The 23,582-nt window shown below is 49.8% G+C and overlaps 1 protein-coding gene across 6 annotated transcripts in view; it reads right to left on the bottom strand.

The window, feature by feature from the left end:
- Positions 1-23,582, bottom strand: part of NTRK3 (neurotrophic receptor tyrosine kinase 3) — a 386,072-nt gene that overhangs the window by 274,385 nt on the left and 88,105 nt on the right. The gene's annotated exons all lie outside the window — the stretch shown is intronic.

Below are 23,582 nucleotides of genomic sequence, written 5' to 3'. Positions count from 1 at the left end.
GAAGATAATATACATCCACAAAATGATCGCCATAAACAGTGCCATAAACTTAACTGGCATCTCTAAAAGTTTCTTCCCTCTCTATTTTTTTTTTTAGTGCTAATAATATTTAACGGAAGATGTACCCTCTTCCCAAATTTTTAAGTGTACAATACGGTATTGTTAACTATGCACTACTCTGTACTAGAGATATCTAGGACTTCTTCACCTTGCATAAGTGAAACTATTGTGCCCTGTTACCAACAAACATTCTTTTTTTTTTAATAGATTTATTTATTTATTTTTGGCTGCGTCGGGTCTTCATTGCTGCACGTGGGCTTTCTGTAGTAGTGGCGATCAGGGGCTACTCTTCATTGCAGTGCATGGGCTTCTCATTGTGGTGGCTTCTCTTGTTGCGGAACATGGGCTCTAGGCGTGCGGGCTCAGTAGTTGTGGCTCACGGGCTTCGTTGCTCTGCAGCATGTGGGATCTTCCCAGACCAGGCCTCAAACCCATGTCCCCTGCATTGGCAGGCGGGTTCTTAACCACTGAGCCACCATGGAAGCCCTCAGCAAACATTCTTAACATTCACACAAGTCGAAACTACTCCACAGGTCACCTACAATTCCTTCAAGCCAGTCCCTCCCTCAGCAATCCTGTCCATCAATGATCAAGACATCAGCTTTTATGTTCACACTTCTGTCCTCCTCCTAATGGCTTTTTTTTTTCATTAGGATGTACAGGGGAAAGGAGTAGTCATTAGTCTTCTGAATAAAAGAAGAAACACACCCACGGTTATTACTTTGCCAGGCTCAACAAACAACTTTTTTTTTTTTTTTTTGCGGTACACGGGCCTCTTACTGTTGTGGCCTCTCCCATTGCGGAGCACAGGCTCCAGAAGCGCAGGCTCAGCGGCCATGGCTCACGGGCCCAGCCGCTCCGCGGCATGTGGGATCTTCCCGGACCGGGGCACGAACCCGTGTCCCCTGCATCGGTAGGCGGACTCTCAACCACTGCGCCACCAGGGAAGCCCCTCAACAAACAACTTTTGATGTGGTAACAGCCCTTCAAGGCAGTGGTTGGAGACGGCTAGAGCTGAAGTGGCACCCAGGAACCATGTACTTATCTAGTGATGAGAAAGGAGAGCGGTAAGAATTGCACTTAGGTAAATACCTATTCACATGCACACACGTGTGTATAAGCACGTGTGTATTTATGTCCATTAAACATGTAGGTAATAAATGCAAACACAGACTCCTGCTTATACACATATGCATATGCTTACAGGTGCACCTATATTTAGTGGACTTCTATAACAGATATTTGTTGAGAGCCAAATATAGGCTACACTAAGGAACGAGGGGATGGATGACAGATAAGGTCCCTCTGGAGCTTATGTTCATGTTACAAATGAATAAGCAAGAGAAGTGTAGTTTGTGATGAGCAGAAGGAAGGGAATAAGCGAAGTGGGGTAAGTAACTGATGTCGGAGAGAGACGGGGCTACGTCAGAAGATGATTCCAGAAATGCCGTCTGAGAAGGAGATGTCGGAGCTGAGAAGAGGAGTGAGAATGAGCCTAGCGCCAGGAAAGGTGTGTTCCAGGCAGTGGGAGCAGCAAGTGCAACGGCCTGAGAGGGACTAGGGGGCCAGAAAAGGGCCCAGTGAGGAAGGAAGTAGACGAGTGGTCTAGGATAAGCAGGAGAGGGGACCCGCCACACCCACCTTGCTGGTCAAGGTAAGCCACCCGGATTTTACTTTAAGGAACAACGGGATGGCACTGGCTGGGTTTAAGTAGGGACGTGGCATCATCTAATTACCATTTTTTAAAATAGGAACCCAAGACTGTAAGTCATCAGAGCAATTAGGAGCTGCTGCAGTATTCCAGGCAAAAAGAGAGAGTAGAGACAATTAAGCTGATGGAATTCAAGCTAGGTGGTGGAGGGAGGGCTGCCAGAACTTCCTATGTGATTGGATCGGGCAGAGGAGGGAGACTTGAGCAACCAGGAGAGTGGTGATGTCATTTAGTGAGCCGAGGAAGGCTCAAAGGGGTCCCAACTGGGGAGCGGCGTGGGGATCAAGAGCCTCCCCCTTGCAGACACTAAGTTTGAGATGCCTGTTAGACGTCCAAAGAAGAGAGATAAGATAGCTTGTTGGATGCCTGGGTCTGGAGCTCAGGGGAGAAGTTCAGGCTGGGTGAGGTACAGACAGTAGACACAGCTCATCAGAGGGGCAGATATTCAAACACAAGGACAAGCTATGGATAGGGCTTCCCCTTCCCATTTGAGGCAGCTCTGCCTTTGCCAGGCTCAACAAACATCTTTTTTTTTTTTTTTTTTTTTTTTGCGGTACGCGGGCCTCTCACTGTTGTGGCCTTTCCCATTGCGGAGCACAGGCTCCAGAAGCGCAGGCTCAGCGGCCATGGCTCACGGGCCCAGCCACTCCGCAGCATGTGGGATCTTCCCAGACCGGGGAACGAACCCGTGTCCCCTGCATCGGCAGGTGGACTCTCAACCACTGCGCCACCAGGGAAGCCCCTCAACAAACAACTTTTGATGTGGTAACAGCCCTTCAAGGCAGCAGCTGGAGACAGCTAGAGCTCAAGTGGCACCCCAGGAACCACGTAGTTATCTAGTGATGAGAAAGGAGAGCGGTAAGAATTGCACTTAGGTAAATACCTATCCACATGCACACACGTGTGTATCAGCACGTGTGTATTTATGTCCATTAAACATGTAGGTAATAAATGCAAACACAGACTCCTGCTTATACACATATTCATGGGTGACAGCCCATGACTGTGTGGGGGAGGAAGACCCCATTCTTGGGGTGCAGGGGACTGGGGCGAAGGGAAGGTGTCCAGTAGGTATCACCCAAGTTTACTGTCCCACTCTCTCCCCAGTCCCCAGCACTCTCTCCTTTCAGAGTCCTTAAGCCCATAGCCCTTGCTAGGAGAGCCTCCCATAGCCCCATATTGTCACCCACTTCCTCTCTGCAGGACTGTAAAGCACTGGTGTGTGTGACAACACAGGCTCTCACTAAAAGACTATAAACCTCAACCCATCCACATGCTCAGCTTCACAAAACCCCTAACCATGGCGCATCTTATTCCTACAAACGGTCTCCTTCCCCCACTGACAGGAAGGAAAAGGGTGACAGAAGAACTGCATGATGGCCACTTGAGGACACCCAGGCACCCAGCTCCCTGCAGAGCAACTCCTGATTGGGAGGGAGGAACAGGGGATCAGACACGTACGCTCATCAAAGGCGCTGACCTTACACCAGGAGCTGGAACTCGGGGTCAAGGATAACAGGCTTCATTACCTGTTCATGGTAATTCTCCATTACCATGAGCCGCTATGATGTTTCAATAAAGGTGAGTGCCTCACCCAGACAGAAGTCTTCTGTTTTGTTTTGCTTTTCTTGGTTTACTGTCTAACAACAGCATCAGGGGCAGCAGAAGTTAGACAAGGCCCGGGGGCCCTGAGCTCTCTGCCCGACTCCAGCGCAGCCTGGAACAACGCCCCTGGTTCTAAAACTGAGCAGCATCTCCTGTGAGAGCGCCGGGAACACCAGACGCACTGAGCTCTGGGAAACACGCCCCGTCCCCGGCTCCGCCCCCGGCCGGAAGGAGGAGGCGGGAACACAGAAGCGGTCCCGGGGAAATGGAAGCCTTGCCCACCTCCGAGGGAGAGGCAGCCCAGGAGTGTGCCAGTAGTTCTTGGGGGGCCCGAGGCAGGGAGCGGGTTGCCAGCAACGTCCTTTCACAAAGGTCATGTTTTGCTACATTAGGCATAAATGTCAAGAGAAAATTGGATTCTGAAAGAAAGAAAATAACAGGCATTCTGGGCAAATAAAGAATAAGAAATAGCATTATCTCCTTATTACATGTTAGAGGGGAGAGGGGGCCTGGGACACCTGGTAAGGGGGGAGATGGGCTCTGGCTCTCCCAGGGGTGTCTCATCTGCGGCTTCTCCCCACCCTCCCCCCACCCACCAAGCCCCACCTGGAGGAGAAAGGGCCCCTCTGGATTCCTCCGGTTCTTTGGCCAGATGGAGCGGCCACAGCAACACTCGTGGGCTCTGTCCACGACTGCCCTCTCCCCTCCCTCCTCCGTGACGGTCCCAGTGGTGCACAGACCACCTTCTCCTTCTGCAGTCCAGATACTCTCCTTCTCTCACCCCCTCCTGCCCCCCTGCACCATCTCACAATCAACAGCTGCCGTTCACCAAGGGCTTACTAAGCACCAGCTACTGTGTTACCCACTTCTGCATTCATGATCTCATTTAATTTTTACAGCAACTCTACAAGATGGGTATTGCTATTATCTCCATGCAACAGATGAGGAAACTGGGGCTCAGAGGTGGCCAATGAAAGTTGAACATCTCTGAGTAGCCTTAACGTGAAGACTCCAACAACAGGCCACAAGAGGCATACCCAGGAACATTTGCAACCAACACACAGACATGTAAACGCCCAGGTACACATACACACAACCCAGTGTGTGTCCCCAGAGACACAGACGCTGTGCTGCACAAGTCCCAGGAGGAAAGCAGTGCGCACAACCTGGGCAACCGTACACAGCACCCTGCCAGAGACACACGATAGAAGCATCCAGCCACAGAGACAAACAAACACACAAAAGACAAGAAAGGCAAACATACACCGCCAACAAGGCAAGCAGGGCACACCTCTGGCCATCCTGCCTTCAGAGGCATTTATAACTGCTCATGTGCTGGGCAGATGGGAAAGAGGCAGGGGGCTTTAACCAACTTAACACCCACTCAGAACTCACTTCCCCTGATTTTCCTTCTAGCTGATGCCTCACCTGTGTTCACCTGTCATCAGTTATTGATGGGCCAGTTACCCCCCTCACCAGACAAAGGTTTAATTAAGAACCTCTGGGCCTCACCGCAGCCCTGAGCCTCCTCCCTTACAGATCCATTATCACTCGTCTCTGACTTGTGCTTGAGTCAATGGCCAGTTTCCAAGTCACCTGACCATTGGAATTAATTTGGTGAGCAAGATATTACGAGATGATGCATCAAACACTTTCCCAAAATCAAGCTCCATGACCTCGCCCCCGTATCTCCCACCTGAGAGTACCAAACAAAGCCATTAATTTTGTCCTGCACTACTGGCTCATTCACAGCCCAGACTCTGGGGCCCAGAGCAATGAACCATGGCAATGCAGCTACTGGGTCCTCTGGAAACAGGGAGCCAGGCACACAGGTGGCCAAACTCTGAACCTGAGGAAGAACAGGCTGAGATGGCCCCTCCTGCATTAGCCCTGTGGTGAACAAGGGGAACCTCAGGATGGGAAGCAGTCCATGGCCCTCCTAAAGGGGGTGCCCAACTGCAGCAGGATGGGGCCCCACAATTGGGAAGGATGTCACCCTCTACCCTGGGAACTCTACCATCCAACAAGAGGGTCACTTGAGATGGACCCTGCAGCCAAGAGAAGCCGACCAGATGAATCCTTCTGTTGCCCCAAAACAAACTGCATCCTTTGGGGCTGACAGTTGAGAAGGAGACACTGATTCCCATCCACAGTGATCCTGAAGAAGGTACCATGGATTTCCCAGATTAAGGGTGCGGCTGACTTTGGAAGTACCTCCTCTTGTACCAGCAGAGGCAGGCCCAGGGGCAGGCTGTGTCTTAGGTCTTAAGTGTCTTAGGACACTGAGGAGTGTGTAAGGGATTGTTGGATGCAGGTGCCCCGTCGTTCCTGTGCTATTAAGCCAGGCTGCCCCACTGGCACCATTCAGTTGTGCATCTCCCCTGTCCACACCACAGACCTTTGCTGGGTTCGCCCTACTGCCACTTCAGCTCCTGGACGTTCACTCCACCTCTGCATCTCCTTAGTCCCTCTCACTTGGGTTTTATCTTCTGTTATGACGGGCTGGACTGTGTCTCCTCAAAATTCATATGTTGAAGTCTGAACTCTCAGGACCCCAGAATGTGACTGTATTTGGAGACAGAGCCTTTAAAGAGGTACTTAAGGTTAAAGGAGGCCATTGAAATGAACCCTAGTCCGATATAACTGGTGTCCTTATAAGAAGAGATTAGGCCACAGACATGCACAGAGGGAGATGATGTGAAGACACGAGGAAAAGTCAGCATCTATAAGCCAAGGTAAGAGGCCTCAGAAGGAACCAACTCTGCTGACACCTTGATCTTGGACTTCCAGACTCCAGAACTGTGAAGAAATAATTTCTGTTGTTTAAAGCACCCAGTCTGCAGTGTTTGTTACAGCAGCCCTAGCAAACTAGTATACCTGTCCTCAGCCCCTCTTTTGCCCTAAGGTCCTGACAGTTGGCTGCCCAACTGTGATTCCTGAAAGCCTCCAAAGTCATGATTTTCAGTCCCTCCCTCACTCTGCCTATGTCCCATCGCTCTAGGGAACCAGCTTCCCAACCAGGGTGCAGCCATGAAGATGCAACATGGCATCCATCCACTCAGTCAGCTCCCTGCTGGGCATACGCAAGCCTCCTGCTGCAAAAGATGGTTATGAGAGAACACAGAGACCCAGGGGTATGCTCAGCTGGCATCCTTAATGGTGAATGCCATGGTCACTGACTTTTCCTAGAGGATTCACGCTGCTGCTTGCAGAAAGCACTATTCTAAGCACCGTATGGGCTCAGAGCAGCAAGCATGGCTCCCCAGAGAGCAACAAAGGTCCAACCCCTCCTGCTTTCACAGGCTCCCATGGGGGCTGTGGCTTGCTGGCTGCCAACATCATGATGTAAATATGATTTCCTCCATCCATGAAGGCAGCATTAGAAAGATGCAATTCTTCCTTCCTGAAGACCCAACACCTCCTCAGCTGTCTGTCTCTCCCCTTCTAACTTTCCCCATGAAAGAACTCTCTCCTCATTCTTCCTGAAGACAGCCAACTCCCTCCCCTGCCATGCCACGCCAAGATTCTTTTGAAATTTCTGAAGGATCTGGAAAAAAAAGTCAAGAAAGGAGAATTCCTTCATGCAGCACTGACCCCGCAGAGAGTTGCTAAAAAGGAACAAACCATGGAGACAGAGAAGGCTCACAGTCTCCTCCCCGCTTCTCGGAGAACCAGGGAACTTACACGTCATGATCTTGAACTTGGGACTTTAGGCATATCAGCCCAAACCGAAGATGCCTGCAGCCCCGCATGAGGAGCAGTTAGGGTGGCTGCCATCAACCTCCTCAGGTTGAACCAACCAGTGGGAAGGAAGGAGGCTCCAGGCCATCTCTCCACCAAAGCCTGCTGCCCACCCCCGAGCCCCCCTGAGCCAACCCCTTAAAATCCAGTGCCTGTGACAAGGAAGCAGACGCTGCTGCCCTGTGTCCCTCTTGGAGGCCAAGAAGTATTTTTCTACATCATTGACATATTTGCTTTTCCCTCAATTAAATTGCTGTAAGAGGGGGTGTGGGTTAAAGCCATCTGAGCCATTTTTATTCAGCTAAATTACACTGGATGGCTCATTTAATGAACTTTAATGAAGCCAAAATGCTTTCTCTAATCAAATCTCAAGTGACGTGAGTGGTGTCCTGACCTTAGATCAGGAGACTGCAGGCAGCTTTTCCACAAGGCCCTGGACTGAGCTAAACCAGGGTTTCCCAGAGAATGTTCCTAGGAATCTGAGATCTGCCATATATTAATGGGTATTACAAGGGGAAAAGTTTCATGTTGCTTGAAAAATGTGGTACTAAATAAAATTAAACAGGCTTATTTACTGCAGAACTTCTCAGAGCCTTTACTAAATGAAGGATCTGACCCATTGAATCTCTCAAGCTTATTGGCCCACAGAACCTCCTCCATGGAATTCTAGCAAAAATATCAGCCCACATAATATACTTAGAGAAAAGATCATGGTGATAAGAAGTATATATTTGGTCCTTATCCACGGTTCATGGCTCACAGCTCCCCAAACGCTTGGAATTTCTTGAAGGATAAGAACAACAGGAGCACCCTTTCTTATAACACTCGGTGTCCTGTCCTCAGTTCCTAAAATTGCTTCAGAGGACAAAGTGACTTTTGGAAATCCCCTAAAGATGGAAGTCTGGTTGTCAGGGGAACCAACCATGAATAGAGGGTTGGGACCTTTCATTCCCACCCCTCGATTTACTTTGAGAGGAAAGGAAATCAATCACCAATGGACAATTGTGCCTAAGCAATGAAGCCCCCATAAAGCCCCAAAAGGACAGGGGTTGGGGAACCAGAACACTTCCCTTTGTGTCAGGCCCCAAACTCCACAGGAACAGAGGCTCTTTTGTTCAAGACCTCGCCCTTTGTATCTGTTCATCTGGTTGTTGATTTGTATCCTTTAATATCTTTGTAATACACCAGTAATCTAGTGAGTAGATGAGTTTATTGAGTTCTGTGAGCCACTCTAGCAAATTGATCGAACCTAAGGAGAGGGTCATGAAACCTCTATTTATAGCTGATTGGTCAGAAGCCCAGTGACAACCTGGAGCTGCGATTAGCACCTGTAGTAGGGGGTGGCCTTGTGGGACTGAGCCCTTAGCCTGTGGAGTCTGATGCTATCTCTGGGTAGATAATGTCAAAATTGAGTTGAATTGTGAGACACCCAGCTGGTGTCCGAGAACTGCTTGGTGATGTGGGGAAAAAAATCACGTTAGAACTGTGTGCAGATTCATTAATCGTTGGGTGCCAAGGTCAGCAAGCTATGGCCTGTGGGCCAGCACTCTGTTTTAGTAAATACAGTTTTATTATAAGACAGCCACGTCCATTTATTTACACGTTGTCTAAATCTATGGCCCAGGTGGAATCACAGTCCTCCAAAATGTCCACGGCCTCATCTCTAGAATCTGTGAACATGTCAACCTCTATGGCAAAAGGGACTTTGCAGATGTGATTAACAGTATGGATCTTGAGATGAGGAAATTATCCTTAATTATCCTGTGGCCCCAAAGTAATCACAGGGGTCCTTAAACATGGAAAAGGGAGGCAGAGAGGTCAGAGAGAGATGAGACACAGAAGAAAGCACAGAGGCAAAGAGGGTCAAAAGCCAAGAAATGCACATGACCTCTAGCAGCTGGAAGATGTGATGCCACGGATTCTCCCCGGAGCCTCCAGAAGGGAACCCAGCCCTGACAACACCTTGATTTTAGCCCAGTGAGACCCATGTGGGACCTCTAACCCACAGAGTGTAAGACACGCAATTTGTGTTTTTAAACCACAAAGTCTATGGTAATGTGTTACAGCAGCAATAGAAAACAAATACAAGTCACTTTTGCACTAAAGCAGCAGAGTTGAGCAGTTGTGACAGAGACCAGATGGCCCACAAAGCCTAAAATATTTAGTATGTGGCCCTTTATGAAAAGTATGCCAATCCCCGAGCTAGACCAGCACTCGCCAATAACGCAAGCCACACATACTTTTTAAAATTTTCTAGGAGCCACATTTTAATAAGTGAAAAGAAAAAGGTGAAATTTGTTTTGTTCATATATTTTACTTAACCCAATCTATACAAATACCATCAGTTCATGTGATCAATATAAAAAAATACTAATGAGCTATTTCATATTCTTTTTTCTTTTTTGTATTGTGTCTTTGAAATCCATGTGTATTTTACATTCACAGAACTTCTCGGTTTGGACTGGCCACATTTCAAATGCTCCATAGCTACGGGTGGCCAAGCCTACTATATTGGAAGGTACAGGCCTAGAGCATCCATCAAAGCCAGGCATTGATGAGGCCCTCAGTGGAGAGGAGCAGCCAACAGGTGGAGAAATATAACTGTAAGTTCACCAAGGTCATCAGGTGTCTCTTCCCCAGATGCCAATCTGTCCCACAATCAAGCAGTCACATAGCTTGTTGTACGGAAGGAAATCACGCCGGTTGTCCTCAAGTACACGGCAACATCCCTGAGTGACTGCCAGTGTCCTCTTGGACTGGAGAAGCTCAGGACAGGAAGGGAAAGAGGGCACAGGACTTGCCACATGCTGGGGGGCAGGGGGGTGGAGAAGGACGCATGGGTGACCAGACTTGGGCACAGATTACTGGACTCTTAGAATGCTTGGCCCACCTAATCAGGTCCAGATTCTATGTTGAAGTTCAAATCTTTTCAGACGATGACCTCAACCTCCTGTTCCCATATACTCTCGCACCACCCAAGTCCCTCCCCCATCCTTCATCCCCTCCCCATAACCAACACTAAAGACCAACCACGAACAGAAGGGTATCACCCAGCGGGCTGCCTGTACCCTTGGAGCTTCCTGACACTCCTCCCTCTCTCCTGGCACTGCCCAGTGCTTTCGACACCTTTCGTGTTCTTGTTCCCCAGCTTCAGGTACATTTAAGTGGTTCTCTCTACGTATGGCCAGTGCCACGCACTCTGAAACCTTTCTTCCCTCCTCCTTCTCTCACTGCATTCTTCCTGGGCCTTGAGCACAGCCCACGTCTCAGACTGCCAGCTTTGAATGGCAGCTGTGCATGTGTCAGCCTCCCCCATCAGACTGCTTTTCTTGAAGGCAACCACTTCTTTTCAGTGTGATATCCTTGATAGCACCTGGAATCCAGTAAGTGAGTGCTCAGTAAATGTGCAGCAAGTTCACCTGAAAATTCCCACAAAACTTCTGCATCACATGGGTCTGGAGGCCAGTCCTACCACTGCCACTTCCATGCTCTGTGACCCTGGGTAAGTTCCTTAACCTCTCTGTGCCTCAGTGCTTGGAGTTGTGGTGAGGATTAAATGGGGTATGGCAAACGGGGTGCAGAAAGCAGGTGGTACAAGGCCTGGCCCTCAATGAACACAATCTATCATCATTCATGGATGGCGTCTCTCCCCTTATCTGCTCATCTCCAGACACCAAAGCTGCAACAGGCCAAGCCCATTAAAACAAATACCAGAGGCCCAGGCAATGCCCCCTAGTTCAACACTGACAAAATCTCAGTTCAACAAAATAATATGGAAACCCATTTTAATGAGAGAACAGGTAGCATCTCCTCCCCTGGAGACGTGCTGGTGTCTATGCCCCTGCCCGTGACAGCCCACCCTTCACGTGCTTGGGCAGAGCCCAAAGTCCCCACAGGTCCAGGGAAGAAGCAGCCCTCACCCCGAGGCCTGAGAGTCAGAGGTGTGGTCAGAGATCAACCTGCATCTGGGTATTCACCAGTCCGCAAACCCCAGAAAAGGCCTTAAAGTCAACTTTGTTCCTTCACTCGCCTGCTTTATATCAGACCTTGAGTGTCATTGAGATTATTCTGGGGGTTTTGTTCCCTGGGAGTTTCTTTTCAGACAATTAACCAAAAGCTAATTGCCCTGAAGCACATGAGCTGTCTCTGGAGCCCCAGAAGGGCACAGCCCGGCAGACACGGGCGTTCCCAGCAGTGGCCACTCAGGGGCAGAGTGAGTCAGCCTGGCTCGGGGAGCCTACCGCCCCAGGAGAGGCTCTGGTACATGCAGGATGACGTGGTGATGGGACCAAAGCCTCACACTCATTTTTTACTCCAGAGCTGTCGTGACAAGAGGAAAACAAAGATGCAGAGACCATCTGTGAGAGCATCCGTGGGAAAATCGAGAAACCACAGTGACAGTCTGCCGTCTGTATCTGCAGGTTCCGCATCCTCGAATTCAACCAACCGTGGATAGAATCCGCAGTTGGTTGAATCAGTGGACGCAGAACCCGCACATATGGAGGGCAGACGGTACTATGCCATTTCATATAAAGGACTTGAGCATCCTTGGATTTTGGTATCTGGCGGGGGTCCTGGAACCAATCCCCCCAGATGATACCAAAGGACGACCCTACTGACTAAAAGTGATGGGGGGACTGTTGAGGGAGGAGGGAACCAGAGGTGAGCCTGGTGCAGGCCACACTCAGGCAACTGCCTAGGGTGCTGTCAGGACCGGGGAAACCTGAGTCCAGGGAAGGCAGGTGGGGAGGGAGACGGGCAGGAGTACCATGCTGCTCTTCAAGATACAGAAAGCATAATCCTGCTAATTACCTGTCTACCAGGCCAGGCACCTGTCCTCATTCTGAGATCTACTCTTGGGATTCAAGGAAAATCTATGGCTCTCTTAAAAACAACAAAATTGTGAGCAGAAAGTTGTCTTGGGCCTTCTTATAAAGAAATCTGATTAGGTCGACATTGCATCCCAACCCTCCTTCAAGATGAGTGGTTGAAGAAACACAGGCCAGGTGTGGATTTGAGAACAGCATCACAGAGAGGTTCTCCAAGTCTGGGTATCAGAATCACCCGGAGGCTTGTAAACCCGACAGCCAGGCTCCACCTCCCTCCGGAGTTTCTGATTCAGTAGGTCTGGCCTAGAATTTGCATTTCTAGGCAGTTTCCAGGGGATGCTGACGTTGTTAGTTTGGGAACCCTACTTCAAGAACCACAGATCTAGAGAAATCTAGTAAATGAGTTTACTTTGGTTCCTATCAAATCCTTCTGTCCTAAAAGGTTGCACGATCCTACATATATGAGAATAAAACAGTCATCTGTCCAGATGTAAAGAGGCACTCTGTCAGGAGTTAAGGCATTCCTACGAGGGCTCCTGGGAACAAATGTCATTATTCATAGCTAGGAAGGGGACTTAGCAATCCCCGCCTGAAACTTGGTGGAGGATCGCCAGTGGGGAGGTGCCACCAGGAAGTCTGGAGAAGGGCTGGCACCACACTGGAAATTGACTAAAATGAACAAATTGGGCCCTGACTGCCCAAAGTGTCTCCTGGATTTGCAGGATGAATCTGTCTGCTTCCCTCACCCCACCCCCCGGCCCCTCCTCAGCAGGATTTCTGAGTGTAGGACGCGGGGTTACCACCTGGAGACTGTTTTAGGGAAACCCGTGGGGGGGTCCCTCCAGGAAGGGGTCCCTGTGGAACTCCGTGCCTGGTGGGCCTGGAGGATGAAGGAGGGTTAGGAATCTGAGAAAGGGAGAGGCAGCGAGGGAAGTCCAGGCTGCCATGGGGGAAATGGACCTGCGGAAAGGGAGCAGCGGAAGAGCGAGGGAGAGAGTAAGATCAGAGCTCCAAACCGAAGAGTGTGATCAAGGCTGGGGCCGGGGAGCCTGGCGAGTGGAGGGGTCACCCAGGCAAGGGCAGAGAGGGTGGTGCTACGCATGGAGACGGAGGAGGCACATGGCAACAGCGGGCCAGAACTACGCTCCGGGAGAAACGACGGCGCCCGGCCCTCCCGACAAAGGCCACACTCCTGGCTGCCCAAGGACGGGTCCCCACGAGAAGCCTGGAGCACAGTGTCATCAACTAGGGCCAAAAGGTTAACTGAGGCCTCTCTCTGGAGTAGCCAGGGTGGAACACAGCCGACTTTGCTGACAGTGGCCTGAAGGCTTTGGGTGCCTTTGAAACGGAGCAGCTCAGGCCTCCCTGTCCCTCCCCTTTCTCAGACCAGAGTCTGCAGGGATAAAGAGCCGTAGCTGGACGCTGTCAGGAGGACACATGAATGCCACTGGCGCTCGGGGCCTTCTCCTCCGCCCCCACTGGCCAGGAGGCTCAGACACAGAGATCATGTGAGGAACTGGGTAACAGATGAATTTTTAAGGAGTGCATGGGCAGCTGATCTAGTGCAGGAAGAGCCCGGTCAGGCCATGTGACGGAGAACCTAATCACATCCCCGCTGTACTGCTCTGCGAAGCCGCATCGTGCCGGGCAGGGAGAGATTTTCAAACTGTGGTCCCCAACCAGCAGTATCAGCATCACCGGCGACTTGTTAGAAATGCACATTCCCAGGGCCCCCACCTCAGACCTGCTGAGTCGGATGCTCTGGGGTGGGCCCAGCATCCTGTGTTGTATCAAGCCCTCCAGGGAATGCTGAGTCAGGCTCGAGTGTAAGAACCACTGGCGTAGTGATAAACAGCCCGGACTCTGGGGCCAGACAGACAGGCTAGACGCTTGGCTCTGGTACTCCCGAACTGGGTGACCCTCCCTGAAAAAGTGACTGAACCTCTCTGGGTCTCAGTCTCTGCATCCTAACCACAGAAGTCATAAGCAGAAGGCTTAAAGAGCAGCTTGGAGGATTAAGATGAATTAATACATGTGCCCAAAACAAGTTCTTGGCACAGAGTAAGTATTCAATGCTTCGCTAAGGTGGCTGAGGTATTGCAGGTGGTAGTAATGATGGGAGCTCACACGCCCACTGGTCCTTGCTCTGGGCCTGCGCTCTTTAAACGTTTTGCACACGAGCGCAATTAAACACTGCAACCACCCCACCAGCCATGTGCTACCATCATCGTCGTCATCATCAAATCATCAGCATCCTTGTCCTGGTCTCCACTTTACTGAGTGGAGATCACGGAACAAGGAGGTTAGATAGCTTGCCCTGGGTTAGCAGCTGCTGCCTGGGGGAACCAGGAATTGAACCCCAGCAGCTTGGCTGCAGAGTCTGTGTTCTTTACCACCTGCCAGGAACAGCAGGAGGAGCTGTGTTACTGGGGTTTCCACCTCCTGTGCTCCCAATGTCTCCCACCTGTCACCACCCCTAGGACAGGATCCTACCGTTCCTAAGCAGAATTTGGAAAACCCTCCCCACCCCATATCTGGGAGGACTTGACATCCTGGTCTCTGAAAAAGGAACTCGAGTCAAATTTCCCATTGTGTCCCCTGAGCTAACTGAGACTGTGTGAAAGCCATAGAGGATGGAGAGCCATGTGCTAGCACCAGGGAAAAGCATGGAGAACCGTCAACCAGAGCTGACCTTTATATTCCCCCTTCAGGGGCAGCCCAGAGCCCAGGCAGGGAGGGCGCTGGTAGAGTCATACACATGATAACACGCCCAGGCTTGGAGCACCTTGGAGCCCATCTCCAGGAGAGGCGTGGGCAGGAGATCTGAGCTGGAACAAACACGAGCTGCCAATGAGTCTAGCACAGGTCAGCCTTTCAATGTGACTGCGTAGTGCTGGGGGGCTGACAGGGTTCAGGGGCTGGATGCATTCTGACCCACAAGCATTGCTTCCCACTTCTGCTCTGCCGTCAAGCTGCTGAGGAATTCCCTCTGCATACATCAGATTTTAGAGACAGCAAGCAAAATGGAAGCTCAATAAAGCACTAACAGGGCTCCCGTCTCATATCAAATGCTTGTACCTGTAATGAACCAGCAGCACCTGCGACTAAGACTCTCCCGCAACAACCCAAGTCTCCTCTCCCAGATGCTCTGAAGCACCAGCATCCTAGCAAACAAGGATAGAAGGCTTCTAGAAGGTTCCATCTTTGCTCAGCCGCTTTCTAGCTCTATAATTCTTGGATGGCTCACTTCACCACGCTGAGCTCTGAAATGGGAGCAAAATCTCTACCACATTAGATGGTGAGAATTAAATTAAATAATATGTACAGACACTCCCTGCAGTGCCCAGCGTATGTAGGTCCTCAATGGAAATGGGCTATTACTACTCACAGAGACTCACAAAGACAAGCTGATGACATGACACCTCTGAAGCTACTGTGAGCAAAGTGGGGGTCCATCAGGTGAGGGGAGATGAAGGGTGCAGCCCACGCTCAAGTTCCCAAATCCTTGGAAGAAAACAGGCACATGGAGGGAACCATCACTGCAGGAGCAGCAAAACAAGAAAACTCGCACCCAGCAACACGCTCGGCAGACGCTGCTAAATGGTTTCCAATTAATTAACTGATTACACGATAGAACAGAAGGGGATTCAAAAGAGCGCTGTTGACCTTTAAGAATAATTAATATCAGGATAGCAAACCCATCCAAGGAAAATAATGAGGAACATTTTAATATTACATTCAAACGCTCTGGATGGAGAGGCAGATGGGCCTTATCTAAGCAACGCCCCAGCTCCCTCCTGCTCTGGCTTCCTGTCTACCCACCACCTCCCCCCCAGCCTCTTCCTCTGGATCCTGAGACTTCCAGGCAGCCCAGGGAGACCTCTGGACCTCCCACCTCTGCACATGGACAGTGGCTGCCCTGGTCCAGTCCTGTGGCCACTCTGTTTGCCCAGCAACAATAGCAGAGGAAGGAGGGCAGGGTGAAAGCTACCTCACATCACCATATGGGAGGGAGGATGCTGAAAGGGGCACATCAGTAACCCCTTCACAGTCTACTTGAGGATCTGGAAGCCTCTCTCCCTACCTAGTGCACTGCCAGGGTCAGCACCTAGGAAGCCTCCAGCCTCTCATCTCACATCATAATTCCCCTGTCGCAGCCCTGATGGATGAGATGATATTCTATCTGATGACACAACAGTGAGAGGCCCGCGTACCGCAAAAAAAAAAAAAAAAAAAAAAAAAAAACCACAAAACCCTCACTTTCCCTTAAATATCTGCATGGATACAAGATTAATTCATTCAATAAGTACTGATGACAGGCGACCACATGGCCAGGTGTGCCCAAACAGTCCCAGTTCATATCTGTGGTCCCAGAATCCCATCTAGTTAGTTCCTCTTGTGCTCTCAGAGCATTCCAGTCTGGACAATAATTTTAATGAATTCCTACTATGTGCCACGCCCTCTTCTAGGTGTTGGTTTACAGCACAGAACAAAAGAGATGAGCAAATTCTCGAAACAAAATGAGTTTTAGTCTCATCCCAGCTTTTACTCTGTTAAAAGGCAAACGCCACCCCCTCCATCATTCAACACATACTGATTTAGTACCTAGTCTATGCCAGGCAATGCTAGGCACTGGTGCATGGGGTTAACAAGACACGTTCCTCCATGGAAAACTCTTCATTGACCACATTTCCGGAAGAAGTTGGGGAAGGGGACCTGTCCGAAAAGGTTTGCTTGTGGCTCAGAATTTGAATTTTTTTCCATTGCCTAAAACTTTTTCTGGTCCCACAGGGTGGTGAGATGCAGTCATCCTGGCCGTGGTCCCCATGTCCATGCACGTCAGCTGGCCCAGGTCGGGTGCCCTTGCATAAAATATCTTGTTTCTTCTAATCCTTAGAAAGGGCAAGTCAGAGGGTATTCTCAAGAAAGTCCAGAGCTGCAGATACATGAGACCCAGAACCATCCCCAGAAGCCCGTGACCCCGAAGCCACCCAGCCTCACTCCCGGTCTCCCTCCTCATTCCCCAGGTTCTCATCTGTCTTCACACAGACCTCTCCTATCCCCACTTATTCTAAATCATTGCGAAGTTCAGGAACCTACAGCTCTCTCTATTTCCAAAGCTCATGTGGCTTTCCTTCTACTAAAATTCTCCGGGTCTCCACTCTCCCTCCTCCTCGGTTTCAGAAGCACTGGCCTCGCCTCTCACCTTGTGCGATTACCTATGACAGCTGTATCCTCTCTGCTGAGCTACAGCCATAGGAAGAGGCCCACCGCCCCCATCCAGCCACCCCATCGCCATCTTGGTCTCATTTCCAGTATCAGCTGAAAACATCTCTTTTCTCCTTTTAATTAGACTTCTCTGCTTGCTCACTCTCTGTTATTGGCCTCCTGACTCAGGGCTTTAATTTATTCACCAAACAATGTCATTACACCACTGTTTTCTGTAATTTATACCATGCACAGTCTTTTGGTCTCTATTGTCCAATTCTGCAAAATGTTTGAGAAAAGCATCGTTCGTTCCTATCCCCCATGGCCTCCCTCCTGGAGAGACCTGGCCGAGTCCATAGGGACTTTTATGGAAGGAAGAGATGAGACAAGAACTCTTATCTCATTTGAATTTATGGAACCCAGAACTGCCCCTCACTCCACTTGGTTTCATGTAGAGTGGAACGACCTCCAAGAAGCTGTTTCTTCACCTTCCCCCAGGCTGCGTGAGGATGGAATCTCAACTGGGAAGGGAGGGCCTTCGCCTGTAGAGACGAGGCACTTTAAATTGAGACTTAGAGAAACGGGAGAGAGAGAGAGAGAGAGAGAGAGAGAGAGAGAGAGAAAGAGGAACAGAGGGAAAGAGCACATGGTGCCTGGGCCTGACAAAGGCTGGCACTCCCAGGGGTGACCACCCACACTAGCATTTGTGAACTGCATTTCTGCTGATAGCTCTTTTCAAAAAGCGGAAGATGGAAGATGTAGTTCCCACTTTGATCACAATCATTGTTAGTTAAACGAAGCATGCAGGTACATTTCACCGAAGGGTCTGAATTTCACAAATCTTGAACTGATCAGGGTGCCAAACTCAACTAATTCTTTCTTATCCCAGCACTACTACAGCTGACCTCAGCTTAATTTAAACCACGAGCTTTAAAGACAAGTGCAAACAATTAATTAACTTGCTAATCATTTTTCCCTGCTATGGGAATTTTTCCAGAATCATTAACAATAATCATGTCAATAAACTAAAGAAAATTGGGATACAGAAATAATTTCCTGAGAAATAGAAATAATAGGTAACATTTATTGAGTGCTTGATAGGAACTAATACTAAAGGTATCAGATATTAAAGATGTTAGTCCATTGAATCTTCCCCAAAACCTTTTATGGTCCACATTATTTTTTTATTTTTGCGTACGCAGGCCTCTCACTGTTGTGGCCTCTCCCGTTGCGGAGCACAGGCTCCGGACGCGCAGGCTCAGCGGCCATGGCTCACGGGCCCAGCCGCTCTGCGGCATGTGGAATCCTGCCGGACCGGGGCACGAACCCGTGTCCCCCGCATCGGCAGGCGGACTCTCAACCACCGCGCCACCAGGGAAGCCCTGGTCCACATTATTGTTATGATTCGTTCTCATTTTACAGATTAAAAAAATCCATGGCTTAGAAGTTAGGTAGCTAGTTCAAGGTCACAAAGCTGGTAATGTTAAAATAGCACCTGAATCATTGTGTCTGATTCCAGCATCCATGCCTTTAACACACTACCATAGTGTACACCTGTGTGTGTTGTATGAGTTGTGCATATGCACACACTCATCAGCCGGAAGTTGTCTTGCTCTCCAGTTGGGACTTTGTTTTGCATATTCAGGTGAAAGCCTTCCAAGAATGAAGAAGGCACATCACCTCGAAGGACAAACCCACCAGCACCATAACTCAGCCTGCTCTGCTGTTTCTCCCACAGTTTGTCCCCTCTGACTATTCCTCTGAGAAAGCACATGACAAATGCACTTGCTCAGGGTCCCCATTCAACAGAAACAGAACAGTCTTGGCTAAAGGGACTGAGCACAGCAATCCTGGACACAGACCCTGGGGGCTTTGCCCCGGAGGAAAGAACCCCACTCCAGCTTCCCATTCCCTTCCCAACTTCATGATGCCCCAGTTGAGGGCAACCCACTCATAAAGCACAGTCCCTGTTCCCTCTGTATGGGGCCTGGGAGGAGAAGAGGCTGGAGGAGCAGGCCTTTCTCACATCCCCTCCCGTTTACATCTGGATCCCACTGGGCAGGATGGCTGAGAGCAGGCCACCTGTCCACCACATGTACTAAGCTCTTCCTCAGTGCCACGTGGCTCTTAAGGTCACAGGTCAGCGGCTGTGATGATGCCAGAGAGAAGATAAGGGGGAAACCAGGGACCGGGAGCTTCTCTCTGGAGAGCTGTTCACAGCCCATGGGCCCAAGAGGGCTCCCTGGGCTCTGGCCATGGTGCTGAATCCCCAGGGAGTGGCACATGGAGTTTGAGAACATGGTAAACAAAAAGAGTGGTAGTGAGATACCAGTTTCTCTGACAAGAAACAATCTTCCTATGTCCTTTTTGGGAAAGTTGGGCTCCTGACCACCCTCAGATAGATGACCTGGCCTTTGCACCATGATACAACAAAAAGAACATGAGTTCAGAAGCAATTTATAGATATGAGTCCATATCTTTAGCTATGTGACCTTGCACGAGATACATAACCTCTCTGAGCCCTAGAGTTCTCATTTGTAAAACAGGAAGAATATTACTTATTTGAGCAGGATTACTGTTGGAAGAGTGCCTAGTAGAGAGTTTAGCACGATAAATATTTCTTCTCTTTTTCTCTTGGCTTTGTTCCCTGTTTGCTTGCAAATGCACACACACACACACACACACACACACAAACACACACACAACCTACGAGTTTTCTCCCTCTTCCTATATAATGTTGCATGTCTTCCTTCAAAGACAAATTTAAGACCCATGTCCTTCTTGAATCCTTCCCCAGCAACCCTGGGATACAAGAATCTCTCTGCCTGGTATGGTCAGCACTAAACAGCAGATGTTAGCATTTTGGCATCTCTGGCCTAAGAAAGCTAATTTTATCTTCCCAACTAGATTGAACATTTCAACTGTACCTGGACCAAGTCCTGTCTTAGTATCTCCATTCCTCCTCCCTCCCCCAAGTCACAGCACTGGCCACAGGGAGACATTTCCAGAGCACCTGTTACCTGCATTTAACAAGGCCCTTCATAGCATCATCCATACAATCATCTAATATAGATTTTTTTTTTTTTTTTTGCGTTACGCGGGCCTCTCACTGCTGTGGCCTCTCCCGTTGCAGAGCACAGGCTCCGGATGCGCAGGCTCAGTGGCCATGGCTCACGGGCCCAGCCGCTCCGCGGCATGTGGGATCTTCCCGGACCGGGGCACGAACCCGTGTCCCCTGCATCGGCAGGCGGACTCCCAACCACTGCGCCACCAAGGAAGCCCTAATATAGATTTTTAACCTATATGTTAACCTATATGTTTAACCTATATGTTTTCAAACTACTTTGGAGTTAGTTTCTGGCGATGATCCAACTACTATCACATTGCCAGTAAAACCAGTGTTGGTACATATTTCCCACGTCACAGGAAAGGAAACTAAAAGAAAGAGCAGGTGGTGATGAATCGATGGTAAGTCTCAGAGCAGCATCAAGACCCCAAGGTCCAGAAACCAGGTGAGTCCCCACCCGGGGGTCAGCGCTGACTTAGGAAACAGCCCAGTGTAGCAGAAAAGACAGAGAGCTTGGAGTCAGACCCAGGTCCTGATACACACTTCACTGCTTCTAGCTATGTGGCCTTGGGTAATCCACTCTCTGTTTCCTCAGCAATAAAATGAGGATGCCAGTAATTGCTATTTCACCTTAACACTGCATGTTAAATGAGATGGTATTTTTGAGAAGTGGTTTATAAAGCACTGTAGCCATGTTGGTTATGAGAGCATATTATTCAAGGAATTGGGCAGTAGTCATAAGAGGAAACATGTCGTTGGGCCTCTCATAACAGTAAACCGTGCACAACAGTGACAGCCCTTCTCTATGTCCACCTTCAGGGTCCCACAAAGACATATCCAACGCATTTCACAGATACTTGGGGAGACCTATTAGGTGCCTAGCGTGTTCTAGGTACATCAATGAAAGTGTGGGTCCAGGACAACAGACATAAACTCCATAAAATTCTGGTATGATCTAGAGCTATAGCAAAGAAAAGACCTAATATCTGGAAAGAACTTGCTACATGTCAGGACTTCAAATGCATTACCTCATCCAAGTCCCAAGACCAGCCTATGATGGAGATGATTTTATCACCAGAGAAAGAATCAGCTCAAAGAGATTAATGAACTTGACCAAAGTCTTGCAGCTGGTCAGCAGTCAAGCTGGAAATGGAGCCCAGCTATGAATGACCCCAACCCTCGTGTCCTCAACACAACATCACCCTCTTCTCAAGGCTTAACAGAAATGGGGATGGGGGGGTGGTCAAGAAAATCTTAGCACAGCCCCATGCCTTTGAAATCACTTAAGAAATGCTGCTGGGCTTCCCTGCTGGCGCAGAGGTTAAGAATCCGCCTGCCAATGCAGGGACACGGGTTTTAGCCCTGGTCCGAGAAGATTCCACATGCCACGGAACAACTAAGCCCGTGCATCACAACTACTGAGCCTGCGCTATAGAGCCCGAGAGCCACAACTACTGAGCCTGCATGCCACAACCACTGAAGCCCGTGCGCCTAGAGCCCAAGCTCTGCAACAAGAGAAGCCACTTCAATGAGAAGCCCGCGCACCGCAGTGAAGAGTAGCCCCTGCTCACCACAACTAGAAAAAAGCCCACACACAGCAATGAAGACCCAACGCAGAAAGAAAGAAAGGAAGGAAGGGGGGGGGGAGAGAGAGAGAGAGAGAGAGAGAAAGAAAGAAAAGAAAGAAGGAAAAGAAAAGAAAGAAAAGAAAGAAAAGAAATGCTGTTGATGATCTTTAAAAAGATCAGTGTTGATGATCTTTAAAAAGACTGGGCTCGCAAGTATGCCCAGTCATAGCCGGGGAGAGAGGCTTTCCAGAGATTGCTGAGGTCCCAGCAGAGACCTGCACCAATGAGAGAGACAGAGGGGAAAAGGAGTAAGGAAGGACGGGAGGAGAGGGAAGGAGTAGAAAGAGAGAAGGCTGCTGGGGAATGCAATTATTAATATTCTAATTGGAGTTCTGAATGCTTAAGTTTTATTTAAGAACATGCCTGGCTGTGTAATTACAAGGTCTTAAGTTGTTTTCTTTTCCTCACAATAAATAAGGAGCATACGGCTGCTCTTTGCAAACACTGCCCTTGCTGGCATGGGCAGAGGCTCCTGATCGCAGACGGACAGCTGGCACTCAGAAGGGCAGCCCCACTGCCACCTGGAAGGGATAAGCTGCCTGCCCCCTGGGCCACAGCCGGGCTCTCCAGGTATGGAAAAGGACGAGGAACTAAGGTGCCCTTTCATTCTTGGAGGAAAACACTGGGGTGCCTGGGTGGATGAGTGAGGTCAGCCCCTTATTTCCCCTGTGGAGCAGGCATTTCCGGGGGCAACTGGCTCTGAGCAGCACGGACACGGTATGGAACCAAACTCAACCAGCATTGGGGAGGTTGTCCAGCCTCTCAAAGGCAGAAGCCTACTTTCTATTGCCCTGAAGGCCTTTGGGCTTCGGATCTACCCAATGAGAAAAAGGAAACAAATGACCATGCAGCGCTTCCAACGAGTCACCCGTTCATTCATCCACTGATGTGTCTGCCACATGCCAGTGCTTGCCAAGTTCTGGATACTGGGTGGCAGAGGAGAGAGGCAGGATGCCTATCTTCAGGGAGCTTTCAGCCCAGCAGGGACAACAAACATCACATAATTGAAAGATAATTATTAAATTCAAACGTATATTTTATGAGACAGGTGCCATGGAAGAAAAAGAACAGGGACCTAAGAAGAGTGATGGGAACAGCATCTATGGCGGCGGTTGGTGGTGGGGGGTGGGTCACGGAAAGCTTTCGACCAATCCTTGGGCTGAAACTGGAAGAAGCGGTAGGCAGTAACTAAAGAGCCTGGGGGTGGGATGAAAGCCTTCCACCCTGAGGGATCAGCACAGGCAAAGGCCGTGAAGGGTGGCAGCATGGCACGATGGAGGCTTGGAGGGAAGCACAGTGCAGCGGGGGCCGGGAGCAGAAGAGGTAGCGTGGGAGATGTTGGTGGAGAGCACTTGGGACAGGTCCCGAGGCTGGTCCCAGGCCTGTACTGCGCTGTCCCACCCCGGTCTCTGTCCAGGCTGCATGCTCACCTGGTAGACTGAGGGAATCTGGCTCTTAGCCCAGGAGCATCAGAGGCACATTCACGAGGATCAGATTGAAATATTCAAACCAATCTGGGATGGGGTTAAGCATGACAGCTCTGGGGAGACCTCTTAGGACACTGGCGTATAAAAGAGACTGGGGCCCCGGGCAGGGAAGCCCGAAGCCCTCCCTTTGGAAGAAGGTGAGGAGGCATCAGACACCTACTGCCTGGCAGCAAATGGGGCACACAGGGCGGGGCGGGGCGGGGGGGTCTGTCCTGCAGCCCTGGCTTCCCATCCTCTTCTGGATCT

This window comes from Globicephala melas, chromosome 2 (genome assembly GCF_963455315.2).
Source record: "Globicephala melas chromosome 2, mGloMel1.2, whole genome shotgun sequence".
Classification (NCBI taxonomy): Eukaryota; Metazoa; Chordata; class Mammalia; order Artiodactyla; family Delphinidae; genus Globicephala; species Globicephala melas.
Note: the sequence above shows the minus strand (reverse complement) of the source record. Positions and strands in the feature narration are given on the sequence as shown.